Source organism: Pristiophorus japonicus, unplaced genomic scaffold (genome assembly GCF_044704955.1).
Source record: "Pristiophorus japonicus isolate sPriJap1 unplaced genomic scaffold, sPriJap1.hap1 HAP1_SCAFFOLD_253, whole genome shotgun sequence".
Taxonomy (NCBI): domain Eukaryota; kingdom Metazoa; phylum Chordata; class Chondrichthyes; family Pristiophoridae; genus Pristiophorus; species Pristiophorus japonicus.
Genome location: NW_027252263.1, coordinates 577103 through 590297, shown reverse-complemented (window position 1 = coordinate 590297; position 13195 = coordinate 577103). Strand labels below are relative to the sequence as shown.

Genomic DNA, 13195 nt, shown 5'->3' with positions numbered 1-13195 from the left:
CCATGGTTATGGAAGCATATGAGAGTGAGCAATCACCTGTCACTGCCCGGCAGATCAAAACCTGGACAAGCCAGGACCCCTTATTATCTCTAATCAAAAGCTGTGTGCTTCACGGGAGCTGGTCCAGTGTCCCAGTGGAAATGCAGGAAGAGATAAAGCCGTCAGTCGAGGAGGCGGGAGCTCGGAGCAGCGCGAGTCCGGGGTCGGCGAGAGGCCTATAAAGGCCAGCGGGAGTCGAGCAGTTCGAGCAGTCAGTCGAGGAGGCGGGAGCTCGGAGCAGCGCGAGTCCGGGGTCGGCGAGAGGCGTACCGGTGCAGCTACAGGGAGAAGGCAAAGATACAAAGGTGACGTCACAGCCTAGGGGGTAAGTGATTGGCTGGTGATTGGTGAGTAGTTTTTCTTTTTCTTCTTATATTGGTCAGTAACTTTTAACATTGTTATTACCAGTTTAAGTGTATCTAAGGGTTAAGACATGGCAGGAGAGCTCGGTCGGGTGTTATGCTCCTCCTGTACCATGTGGGAACTCAGGTGTCCCTGACGACTACGTGTGCGGGAAGTGTGTCCACCTCCGGCTCCTGACGGTCCGCGTTACGGAATTGGAGCTGAGGGTGGATTTACTCTGGAGCATCCACGATGCTGAGAATGACGTGAGTATCACGTGTAGTGAGTTGGTCTTACCGCAGGGAAAGGGTCCACAGCCAGATAGGGAATGGAAGACCAGCAGGAAGAGTAGTGCAAGGAAGGTAGTGCAGGGGTCCCCTGTGGTCATCCCCCTGCAAAACAGATACACCGCTTTGGGTACTGTTGAGGGGAATGACTCATCAGGGGAGGGCAGCAGCAGCCAAGTTCATGGCACCGTGGGTGGCTCTGCTGCACAGGAGGGCAAGAAAAAGAGTGGGAGAGCGATAGAGATAGGGGATTCAATTGTGAGGGGAATAGATAGGCGTTTCTGCGGCCGCAACCGAGACTCCAGGATGGTATGTTGCCTCCCTGGTGCAAGGGTCAAGGATGTCTCGGAGCGGGTGCAGGACATTCTGAAATGGGAGGGAGAACAGCCAGTTGTCGTGGTGCACATTGGTACCAACGACATAGGTAAAAAAAGGGATGAGGTCCTACGAAACGAATTTAAGGAGCTAGGAGCTAAATTAAAAAGTAGGACCTCAAAAGTAGTAATCTCGGGATTGCTACCAGTGCCACGTGCTAGTCAGAGTAGGAATCGCAGGATAGCGCAGATGAATACGTGGCTTGAGCAGTGGTGCAGCAGGGAGGGATTCAAATTCCTGGGGCATTGGGACCGGTTCTGGGGGAGGTGGGACCAGTACAAACCGGACGGTCTGCACCTGGGCAGGACCGGAACCAATGTCCTAGGGGGAGTGTTTGCTAGTGCTGTTGGGGAGGATTTAAACTAATATGGCAGGGGGATGGGAACCAATGCAGGGAGACAGAGGGAAACAAAAAGGAGACAAAAGCAAAAGACAGAAAGGAGATGAGGAAAAGTGTAGGGCAGAGAAACCCAAGGCAAAGAACAAAAAGGGCCACTGTACAGCAAAATTCTAAAAGGACAAAGGGTGTTAATAAAACAAGCCTGAAGGCTTTGTGTCTTAATGCAAGGAGTATCCGCAATAAGGTGGATGAATTAATTGTGCAAATAGATGTTAACAAATATGATGTGATTGGGATTACGGAGACGTGGCTCCAGGATGATCAGGGCTGGGAACTCAACATTCAGGGGTATTCAACATTCAGGAAGGATAGAATAAAAGGAAAAGGAGGTGGGGTAGCATTGCTGGTTAAAGAGGAGATTAATGCAATAGTTAGGAAAGACATTAGCTTGGATGATGTGGAATCTATATGGGTAGAGCTGCAGAACACCAAAGGGCAAAAAACGTTAGTAGGAGTTGTGTACAGACCTCCAAACAGTAATAGGGATGTTGGGGAGGGCATCAAACAGGAAATTAGGGGTGCATGCAATAAAGGTGTAGCAGTTATAATGGGTGACTTTAATATGCACATAGATTGGGCTAGCCAAACTGGAAGCAATACGGTGGAGGAGGATTTCCTGGAGTGCATAAGGGATGGTTTTCTAGACCAATATGTTGAGGAACCAACTAGGGGGGAGGCCATCTTAGACTGGGTGTTGTGTAATGAGAGAGGATTAATTAGCAATCTCATTGTGCGAGGCCCCTTGGGGAAGAGTGACCATAATATGGTGGAATTCTGCATTAGGATGGAGAATGAAACAGTAATTTCAGAGACCATGGTCCAGAACTTAAAGAAGGGTAACTTTGAAGGTATGAGGCGTGAATTGGCTAGGATAGATTGGCGAATGATACTTAGGGGGTTGACTGTGGATGGGCAATGGCAGACATTTAGAGACCGCATGGATGAATTACAACAATTGTACATTCCTGTCTGGCGTAAAAATAAAAAAGGGAAGGTGGCTCAACCGTAGCTATCTAGGGAAATCAGGGATAGTATTAAAGCCAAGGAAGTGGCATACAAATTGGCCAGAAATAGCAGCGAACCTGGGGACTGGGAGAAATTTAGAACTCAGCAGAGGAGGACAAAGGGTTTGATTAGGGCAGGGAAAATGGAGTACGAGAAGAAGCTTGCAGGGAACATTAAGGCGGATTGCAAAAGTTTCTATAGGTATGTAAAGAGAAAAAGGTTGGTGAAGACAAACGTAGGTCCCCTGCAGTCAGAATCAGGGGAAGTCATAACGGGGAACAAAGAAATGGCAGACCAATTGAACAAGTACTTTGGTTCGGTATTCACTAAGGAGGATACAAACAACCTTCCGGATATAAAAGGGGTCAGAGGGTCTAGTAAGGAGGGGGAACTGAGGGAAATCTTTATTAGTCGGGAAATTGTGTTGGGGAAATTGATGGGATTGAAGGCCGATAAATCCCCAGGGCCTGATGGACTGCATCCTAGAGTACTTAAGGAGGTGGCCTTGGAAATAGCGGATGCATTGACAGTCATTTTCCAACATTCCATTGACTCTGGATCAGTTCCTATGGAGTGGAGGGTAGCCAATGTAACCCCACTTTTTAAAAAAGGAGGGAGAGAGAAAACAGGGAATTATAGACCGGTCAGCCTGACCTCAGTAGTGGGTAAAATGATGGAATCAATTATTAAGGATGTCATAGCAGTGCATCTGGAAAATGGTGACATGATAGGTCCAAGTCAGCATGGATTTGTGAAAGGGAAATCATGCTTGACAAATCTTCTGGAATTTTTTGAGGATGTTTCCAGTAAAGTGGACAAAGGAGAACCAGTTGATGTGGTATATTTGGACTTTCAGAAGGCTTTCGACAAGGTCCCACACAAGAGATTAATGTGCAAAGTTAAAGCACATGGGATTGGGGGTAGTGTGCTGACGTGGATTGAGAACTGGTTGTCAGACAGGAAGCAAAGAGTAGGAGTAAACGGGTACTTTTCAGAATGGCAGGCAGTGACTAGTGGAGTGCCGCAAGGTTCTGTGCTGGGGCCCCAGCTGTTTACATTGTACATTAATGATTTAGACGAGGGGATTAAATGCAGTATCTCCAAATTTGCGGATGATACTAAGTTGGGTGGCAGTGTGAGCTGCGAGGAGGATGCTATTAGGCTGCAGAGTGACTTGGATAGGTTAGGTGAGTGGGCAAATGCATGGCAGATGAAGTATAATGTGGATAAATGTGAGGTTATCCACTTTGGTGGTAAAAACAGAGAGACAGACTATTATCTGAATGGTGACAGATTAGGAAAAGGGAAGGTGCAACGAGACCTGGGTGTCATGGTACATCAGTCATTGAAGGTTAGCATGCAGGTACAGCAGGCGGTTAAGAAAGCAAATGGCATGTTGGCCTTCATAGCGAGGGGATTTGAATACAGGGGCAGGGAGGTGTTGCTACAGTTGTACAGGGCCTTGGTGAGGCCACACCTGGAGTATTGTGTACAGTTTTGCTCTCCTAACTTGAGGAAGGACATTCTTGCTATTCAGGGAGTGCAGCGAAGGTTCACCAGACTGATTCCCGGGATGGCGGGACTGACCTATCAAGAAAGATTGGATCAACTGTGCTTGTATTCACTGGAGTTCAGAAGAATGAGAGGGGACCTCATAGAAACGTTTAAAATTCTGACGGGTTTAGACAGGTTAGATGCAGAAAGAATGTTCCCAATGTTGAGGAAGTCCAGAACCAGGGGTCACAGTCTGAGGATAAGGGGTAAGCCATTTAGGACCGAGATGAGGAGAAACTTCTTCACCCAGAGAGTGGTGAACCTGTGGAATTCTCTACCACAGAAAGTAGTTGAGGCCAATTCACTAAATATATTCAAAAGGGAGTTAGATGAAGTCCTTACTACTCGGGGGATCAAGGGTTATGGCGAGAAAGTAGGAAGGGGGTACTGAAGTTTCATGTTCAGCCATGAACTCATTGAATGGCGGTGCAGGCTAGAAGGGCTGAATGGCCTGCTCCTGCACCTATTTTCTATGTTTCTATGTTCCAGCGGCTCAAAGATGAAATGTCTATACAGGCAGACTGCCTTCTGTGGGGCAATCGAGTAGTGGTCCCCAAGAAGGGCAGAGACACCTTCATCAATGACCTCCACAGTACCCACCCAGGCATCGTAATGATGAAAGCGATAGCCAGATCCCATGCCTGGTATCGATGTGGACTTAGAGTCCTGCATTCACAGATGTAATACATGCTCGCAGTTAAGCAATGTACCCAGGGAGGCTTCGCTAAATTTATGGTCTTGGCCCTCCAAACCGTGGTCTATGGTACATGTCGACCATGCAGGCCCGTTCTTGGGTAAAATGTTCCTTGTGGTTATAGGCGCGTACTCCAAGTAGATTGATAGATAGATTGAGATAATGTCGACTAGCATGTCTGTTGTCACCACTGAAAGCCTGCGGGCCATGTTTGCCACACATGGCTTACCTGATGTCCTGGTGAGCGACAACGGGCCATGTTTTACCAGTGCTGAGTTCAAAGAATTCATGACCCGTAACATGTCACATCTGCCCCATTTTAACCAGCGTCCAATGGTCAGGCAGAGAGAGCAGTGCAAACCATCAAGCAAGGCTTGAAGAGGGTAACTGAAGGCTCACTGCAGAATCACTTAGCTGCCGCACGAGACCCCACTCACTCACTGGGATCCCACCTGCTGAACTGCTCATGAAAAGAGCACTTAAGAAAAGGTCTCATTAGTTCACCCTGGTCTACACGAACAGGTAGAGAGCAGGCGGCTTCAACAAAGTGCATACCATGATAGCGCAAATGTGTCACGCGAGATTGAAGTCAATGATCCTGTATTTGTATTAAATTATGGGCAAGGTGTCCCAAGTGGCTTCCCGGCACTGTCGTGGCCAAAGAGGGAAGCAGGGTGTTTCGGCTCAAACTTTCAAAAGGACTCATGGACCAAACCAAACTCAGATTCACGGACTACTCTGAGCAACCCACCTTGGACCCTACTTTTTTTGACCCCCAAAACACACACCAGTGGCAAACAACACCACCGTTGACCACGAAGCAGAATCCATCATCCACAGCAGCCCTGCAGGGCCCAACACACCAGGCAGCCCAGCAATCCAGCTGCACAGCAGCCCAACGAGGGCCCAACAAATGACTCAACAACACTAGCCTTCACACTGAGACGATCAACTAGGGCAAGAAGGGCACCAGATCGACTCACATTGTAAATAGTTACATTATTGACTTTAGGGGGGAATGTTGTTATGTATCTGGACTTGTATTTACTCTGTACAGCCACCAGAGGGCTCATCCCCCGGAGTCCCAAGGGATCTCATAATCCTTTGGGAGCACAGGTATTTAAGGAGGCTTCACAGGTTGGAAAGGCTCTCTGGAGACCTGCAATAAAAGACTAAGGTCACATACTACTTTGAGCTCACAGTGTTCAGTCTGACTCTTTCTCAATACACTACATCAACAGTTTCTGATTTGGGTGTCTCCTTCCTTCTTTCTCCTGCCACCTTCCTTGGCCTGCAATTATGATGAAATGTTAACTGTTTCCTGATCCCTGCCACAGTGTTCCATACATTTCTACACTTCAAAAACAACTTCATTGGCTGTTAAGCATTTGGGATGTCCTGAGGTCGTGAAAGGCATTATATAGATGTAAGGCTTTCTTTCTTTCTTTATAGTGAGGAAATTATTTCCTTCCTTAATAAAGTTCGAGAAAATACAGCATGCAAGCAAATACTTGAGGAGTGTGTCTTGGTGCCACACTCCTTAAAGAAAGAAAAGAAAGACTTGCATTTATATATCGTCTTTCGTCACCACCGGACGTCTCAAAGCACTTTACAGCTAATGAAGTACTTTTGGAGTGTAGTCACTGTTGTAATATGAGAAACAATGCAGCCAATTTGCGCACAGCAAACTCCCACAAACAGCAATGTGATAATGACCAGATAGTCAGTTTTTGTTGTGTTGTTTGAGGGATAAATATTGGGCAGGACACCGGAGATAACTCCCCTGCTGTTCTTCGAAATAGTGCCATGAGATCTTTTACATCCATCTGAGAGAGCAGACGGGGCCTTGGTTTAACATCTCATCCAAAACATGGCATCTCTGACAGTGCAGCACTCCCTCAGTACTGGTCTGGGGTGTCAGTATAGATTTATGTGCTCACATCCCTGGAGTGGGATTTGAACACACAACTTTTTGACTCAGAGGCAAGTGTGCTACCCACTGAGCCACAGATGACACCAGCTGATATACCCATCAGTGAAAGGGAAGATGAAAGCTGTATCACGCCTGTGTTTGTGTTGCCAAATAGAATCATACAATTACACAACGATGTCTCCACAAGATTCTGCAAATCCCCTGGGAGGACAAACGCACCAAAGTTAGAGTCCTCGACCAGGCCAACATCCTCAGCATTGAAGCACTGACCACACGCGACCAGCTCCGTTGGGCGTGCCACATTGTTCACATGCCTGACACAAGACTTCCAAAGCAAGCGCTCTACTCGGAACTCCTTCGTGACAAACGAACCAAATGTGGGCAGAGGAAACGTTACAAGGACAACCTCAAAGCCTCCCTGATAAAGTGCAACATCCCTACTGACACCTGGGAGTCCCTGGCCAAAGACCGCCCTAAGTGGAGGAAGTGTATCCGGGAGGGCACTGAGCACCTTGAGTCTCATCACCGAGAGCATGCAGAAACCAAGCACAGGCAGCGGAAAGAGCGTGTGGCAAACCAGTCCCACCCTCCCTTTCCCTCAATGACTATCTGTCCCACCTGTGACAGGAACTGTGGCTCTCATATTGGACTGTTCCGTCACCTAAGGACTCATTTTAAGAGTGGAAGCAAGTCTTCCTCGATTCCGAGGGACTACCTATTATCATATATGCATGCTTGGGATTACTAGCCATCAGGTGGCGCCACTGTCGGAGGTCATTTGTCACGTGTGTGCGGCCCAGGTATAAAAGGCAAGCCATCATGTAATGTAGTCACTTTCGGCCCTAATAAAGCAGAGCCAGGTTCGTACCTGTGTTAGTTTACAGTATTCAGCCTATCGAGTTATTACATACATAACAATTGGTGACAAGATAACTTAAGAACCTTCGCATGCAAAAATGATCACAATTGGAATTCTGGAGAGGTTTGTGGAGGGAGAGGACTGGGCAGGTTTTGTAGCTCGCCTGGACCAGTACTTCATGGCCAACAAAATAGAGGAAACCATTGACGCAGTTAGGCGCAGGGCGGTCTTCCTCACGATTTGCTGTCTGAAAATCTATGGACTCATAAAGAATCTTCTCTCACCTGCAAGTCCAACGGACAAGGACTATGAGGAATTGTGTGAAGAAGGCATCATCATCTCACGATAGTGATTCTACAAACACGTTCGTTCTGAGGGCCTGGATGTGTCGGAATTCGTTGCCGACCTAAGACGTCTAACTGGACCGTGTAAGTTCGAAATCGCGTTGGGAGACATGCTGCGGGACTTCTTTGTAATCGGCATCAACCACGAGGTGATCCTGCATAAGCTACTGGCGGCGGAGACACTGGATTTGAGCAAGGCCATCACGACTACCCAGACATGCATGACAACAGACAAAAACTTAAAACAGATATCATCTGAAAATCGGAACTCGGCAAATACTGTAAACAAGATTGTATTGTCTGTTTGGCAGAGTTGCGTATGGCAGGGCCTACTCGACTGCATATGCAAAACCTGTAGCTGCCCAAAGTCTGCCAACGGGAATGAATCCGATTTCACCGTGTTGGCATTGTGGGGCAATCATCGGTCTCATCAGTGTCGATTTAAACAGTACATTTGTAAAGGCTGTTCGAGACTGGGGTATCTCCAGCGCATGTGTCCGCAACTGAGCAAGCGTGCTGCGACACACCACGTGGAGGATGATGACCCATATAGCGCGGATCCGGATATGCAATCCGAGATACCAGAGGAGGAAGTGTATGGACTGTATTCATTCCTAACAAAGAGCCAACTGATAATGATTAATGTAAAACTTAACGGTGTGCCGGTACCGATGGAATTGGGCACGGGTGCGAGTCAATCAATAATGAGCCAGAGGACATTCGACAAGCTGTGAGACACTAAGGCTGTGAGGCCTAGGCTGAATCCAGTCAATGCCAAGTTGCATACGTACACTAAAGCACTCATAACGGTGATTGGCAGTGCAGTAGTCAAGGTGTCATATCATGGTGTGGTTCATGATTTATCATTATGGATTGTTCCAGACAATGGTCCAATGCTGTTCGACAGCAATTAGCTAGAAAAAATCAAATGAAATTGGAACGATATCAAAGCATTGTCGTCCATGTGCTCAAGTGCTGAGCAAGTTCCCCTTGCTGTTTGAACCAGGCATCGGCAAATTCACGGGAGCCAAGGTGCAGATCCATGTGGACTCGAATGCAAGACCCGTACATGGTGAGGGAGAAGGTCAAAATTGAGCTGGACACACTCCAGCGTGAGGGGGTCATATCACCGGTCGAATTTAACGAATGGGCCAGCCCCATTGTTGACGAATGATGACACTGTCAGGATTCGTGGAGACTACAAGGTTACGATCAACCGAGTTTCGAAACAGGATCAATACCCGTTACCGAAGGCTGATGACCTGTTTGCAATACTAGCCGGGGGGAAGTCGTTCACTAAACTGGATCTGATGTCGGCCTACACGACACAGGAGCTGGTCGAGACTTCAAAGAAACTTACCTGCATCAACACTCATAAAGGATTGTTTATCTACAACAGGTGTCCTTTCGGAATTCGCTCGGCTGCAGCCATATTTCAGAGGAACACGGAGAGTCTACTGAAGTCCGTCCCTAGAACCGTCGTGTTCCAAGATGACATCCTGGTCACAGGTCGTGACACCACTGAACATCTGAACAACCTGGAAGAGGTTCTAAATCGTCTGGACAAAGTGGGACTCAGAGTGAAACATTCGAAGTGCATCTTCATGGCACCAGAGGTCGAATCGAAGTGCATCTTCATGGCACCAGAGGTCGAATTCCTGGGGAGGAAAATTGCTGCTGACGGCATCAGGCCTACGGACTCAAAATTCAAGGCCATAACAAATGCACCCAAGCCTCAGAATGTGACGGAACTGTGTTCGTTTCTTGGTCTACTCAACCACTTCGGTAATTTCTTACCTAGATTGAGCACTTTATTAGAGCCACTGCACATGCTGCAAAGAAAAGGCGACAACTGGGTTTGGGGTGCGTCTCAAGACAGAGCTTTTGAGAAAGCTACGAATCTGCTTTGCTCTAACCAGCTGCTGGTACAGTATGATCGTGTAAGTGTCTAGTATTGGCCTGTGATGCTTCGTCATATGGAGTTGGTTGTGTGCTCCAACAAGCTAATGAGTCGGGTAAACTACAACCTGTTGTGTATGCTTCTAAAAGTTTGTCAAAGGCGGAAAGAGCCAACAGCATGGTAGAAAAAGAAGCATTAGCCTGTGTGTATGGGGTTAAAAAGATGCATCAGTACCTGTTTGATCTGCGGTTTGAACTGGAAACAGATCACAAGCCACTCATTTAATTGTTTTCGGAAAACAAAGGTATCAATACTACTGCATTGTCCTGCATCCAGAGATGGGCGCTGACATTATCCGCTTATGATTATGTCATTCGCCATAGACCTGGCACCGAGAATTGTGCCGATGCACTGAGCAGTCTGCCGTTGCCCACACCAGAGGTGGAGATGCCACAACCTGCAGATCTACTGTTAGTCATGGATGCTTTTGAAAGTGAAGGAACCCCTGTCACGGCTCAACAAGTTAAGACCTGGACCAGCCAGGACCCGATATTATCGGTTGTGAAACGTTGTGTCCTTAGTGGTGATTGGTCTGCCATACCCAATGTGTGATGAGACCAAACCTTATAACTGTCGCAAAGACGAACTGTCCATTCAGTCAGATTGTTTACTATGGGGTAATCGTGTTGTTATGCCTAAGAAAGGCAGAGAGAAATTTGTACATGACCTACATAGCACACATCCCGGTATTGTCATGATGAAAGCCATTACCAGATCTCATGTATGGTGGCCTAGAATTGACTCTGATCTGGAATCATGTGTGCATCAGTACAACACTTACCTGCAGCTAAGTAAAGCACCAGCGGAATCACTGCTGAGTCTGTGGTCGTGGCCGTCTAAACCATGGTCCAGGATCTACATCGACTTTGTAGGTCCGTTCCTGGGAAAGATTATGGGAAAGATTAGTTTTGGTGGATACATATTCCAAGTGAATAGAGTGTACAATCAGGTCATCCAGTACATCCACAGCTACCATTGAGAGCCTTCGTCTCATGTTTGCTACTCATGGTCTGCCCGACAGCGTTGTGAGCAACAACGGATCTTGCTTCACTACTCTGGAGTTTCAAGAGTTTATGAAACTCAATGGTATCAAACATGTGAGGTCAGCACCATTCAAACCCGCATCTAATGGTCAAGCAGAGCGTGCTGTCCAAACCATCAAACCGAGTATGAAACGTGTAACTCAAGGTTCACTGCAGACTCGCTTGTCATGCATGTTGCTTAGTTATAGGATAAGACCCCACACGCTTACTGGGGTCCCCCCTGCTGAACTATTGATGAAGAGAGGTCTCAAGACCAGGCTCTCTCTTGTCCACCCTGACTTGAACGATCATATTGAATACAGATGTCAAAGTCAGCAGTGGTATCATGATCGCTCTGCCATGTCACGTGACATTTCTGTTAACGATCCTGTGTATGTACTAAATTATGGTCAAGGTCCCAAGTGGATCACCGGTACTGTTACGGCCAAGGAGGGTAACAGAGTGTTTATCGTCAAGCTCAAGAATGGGTAAACATGCAGGAAACATGTTGATCAGATAAAGCTGCGACACACGGATGAACCGGAACAGTCTGAGGAAGATACGATCAGTGACCCACCAACCTACCCTCAGTCATCAGAGGACTCCGCTGTCATCAGTGAATCTGGACTTTTAATCCCTGACATGGTCATTGCCATTCCCAGCAGATCGGCTACCCAGCCCCCAGTCATAACAGACTCAGAACGTTCACCCAAGGCTGGAGTTGAACTGAGACGATCAACTCGGGAGCGGAAAGCCCCGGAGCATCTCAATTTGAAAAAAGACTGTTTTTTTTTTTTTTTTTTTAAATTCGTAGCCAATCGTTCCAATTCTTTGTCAAATCACAAACGCCAGAGGTCACCTTGCACATGCCAAGGATCACTCTGCGCCAATGCTCTTAGCCAAAAGGCCTAGAGCCACTGCACCGTTCCTGGAAGTACTGGAATACCAGGTTCGTGCCATGGAGGTGGATGGGTCAAGCCACCCACACACCTCCGTGGAGGTGGATGGGTCAAGCCACCCCACCCACCTCCTGATTCCAAAAAAGCAAGCATATACCTTCCTGACCAGGGAGAAACCACCCGGAGGTCATGGTGGCTGGTCAGGTCAGTTACGCATGATCTTAGCCAAAAGGCCGAGAAGCGAGAACCACCTTCTTGATCATGGTTACTCCCCTGCCTAATATCTTAAAGGGGGATATTGTTGTGTATGTATGCTTGAAGTTACTAGCCATCAGGTGGCGCCACTGTCAGAGGTCATTGGTCACGTGTGTGCGGCCCAGGTATTAAAGGCAAGCCATCATGTAATATAATCACTTTGGGTCCGAATAAAGCAGAGCCAGGTTGTACCTGTGTTAGTTTACAGTATTCAGTCTATCGAGTTATTACACACATAACACCTATGATGATGATTTTGCCCATCGTGCCTGTTTGGTAGAGCTATCCAATTAATCCCACTCACCCGCTCCTTCCTCATAGCCCTGTAATTTTTTTCCCTTCAAGTATTTATCAAATTCTCTTTTGAAAGATACCATTGAATCAGCTTCCACCACCCTTTCAGGCAGTGCATTCCAGATCACAACAACTCACTGCGTAAAAAAATTTCCTCGTGTCGTCTCTGGTTCTTTAGCCAATTCATAGCCATCTCTGGGTATGTCCTGTCCCACCACCAGTGGTGGTACAGTGGTATCCTGTCAGGAGGGAGTGGCCCTGGAGTCCTCAACATTGACTCCGGACCCGATGAAGTCTCATGGCTTCATGTCAAACATGGGCAAGGAAACCTCCTGCTGATTCCCACCTACCGCCCTCCCTCAGCTGATGAATCAGTACTCCTCCATGTTGAACACCACTTGGGTAGCACTGAGGGTAGCAAGGGCACAGAATGTACTCTGGGTGGGGGACTTCAATGTCGATAGTCAGGGGAGCAGACAGATGTTTCTGCGACTGTAGACATGACTCCAGGATAGTATGTTGCCTCATTGGTGTCAGGGTCAAGGATGTCACTGAGCGGCTGCAGGGCATTCTGGGAGGAGAGGGTGAACAGCCAGAGGTCGTGGTCCATATCAGGACCAATGGCATAGATAGCAAGAGGCATGAGGTCCTGCAGGCAAAGTTTAGGGAGATATGAAAGAGATTAAAAAGCAGGACCACAAAGGTAATAATCTCTGGATTACTCCCGGTGCCACGAGCTAGAAATAGGAGGATAGAACAGATGAATGCGTGGCTGGAGAGATGGTGCAGGATGGGAGGGCTTTAGATTCCTGAGGCATTGGGACTGTTTCTGGGGAAGGTGGGACCTGTACAAGCCTGACGGGTTGCACCTCAACAGAGCTGGGACCAATATCCTCGCGGTGGGGGCGGTGGGAGGGGGTTGCTAGTGCTGTT

The 13195-nt window shown here is 47.6% G+C and overlaps 1 non-coding gene across 1 annotated transcript; it reads right to left on the bottom strand.

Moving 5' to 3' along the window:
• Positions 1-11767: 11767 nt before the first annotated feature.
• LOC139247070 (U2 spliceosomal RNA) lies at positions 11768-11958 on the bottom strand. The gene has a single exon (XR_011590806.1). It is a non-coding gene; the product is annotated as a U2 spliceosomal RNA (small nuclear RNA).
• Between the last annotated feature and the right edge of the window lie 1237 nt (positions 11959-13195).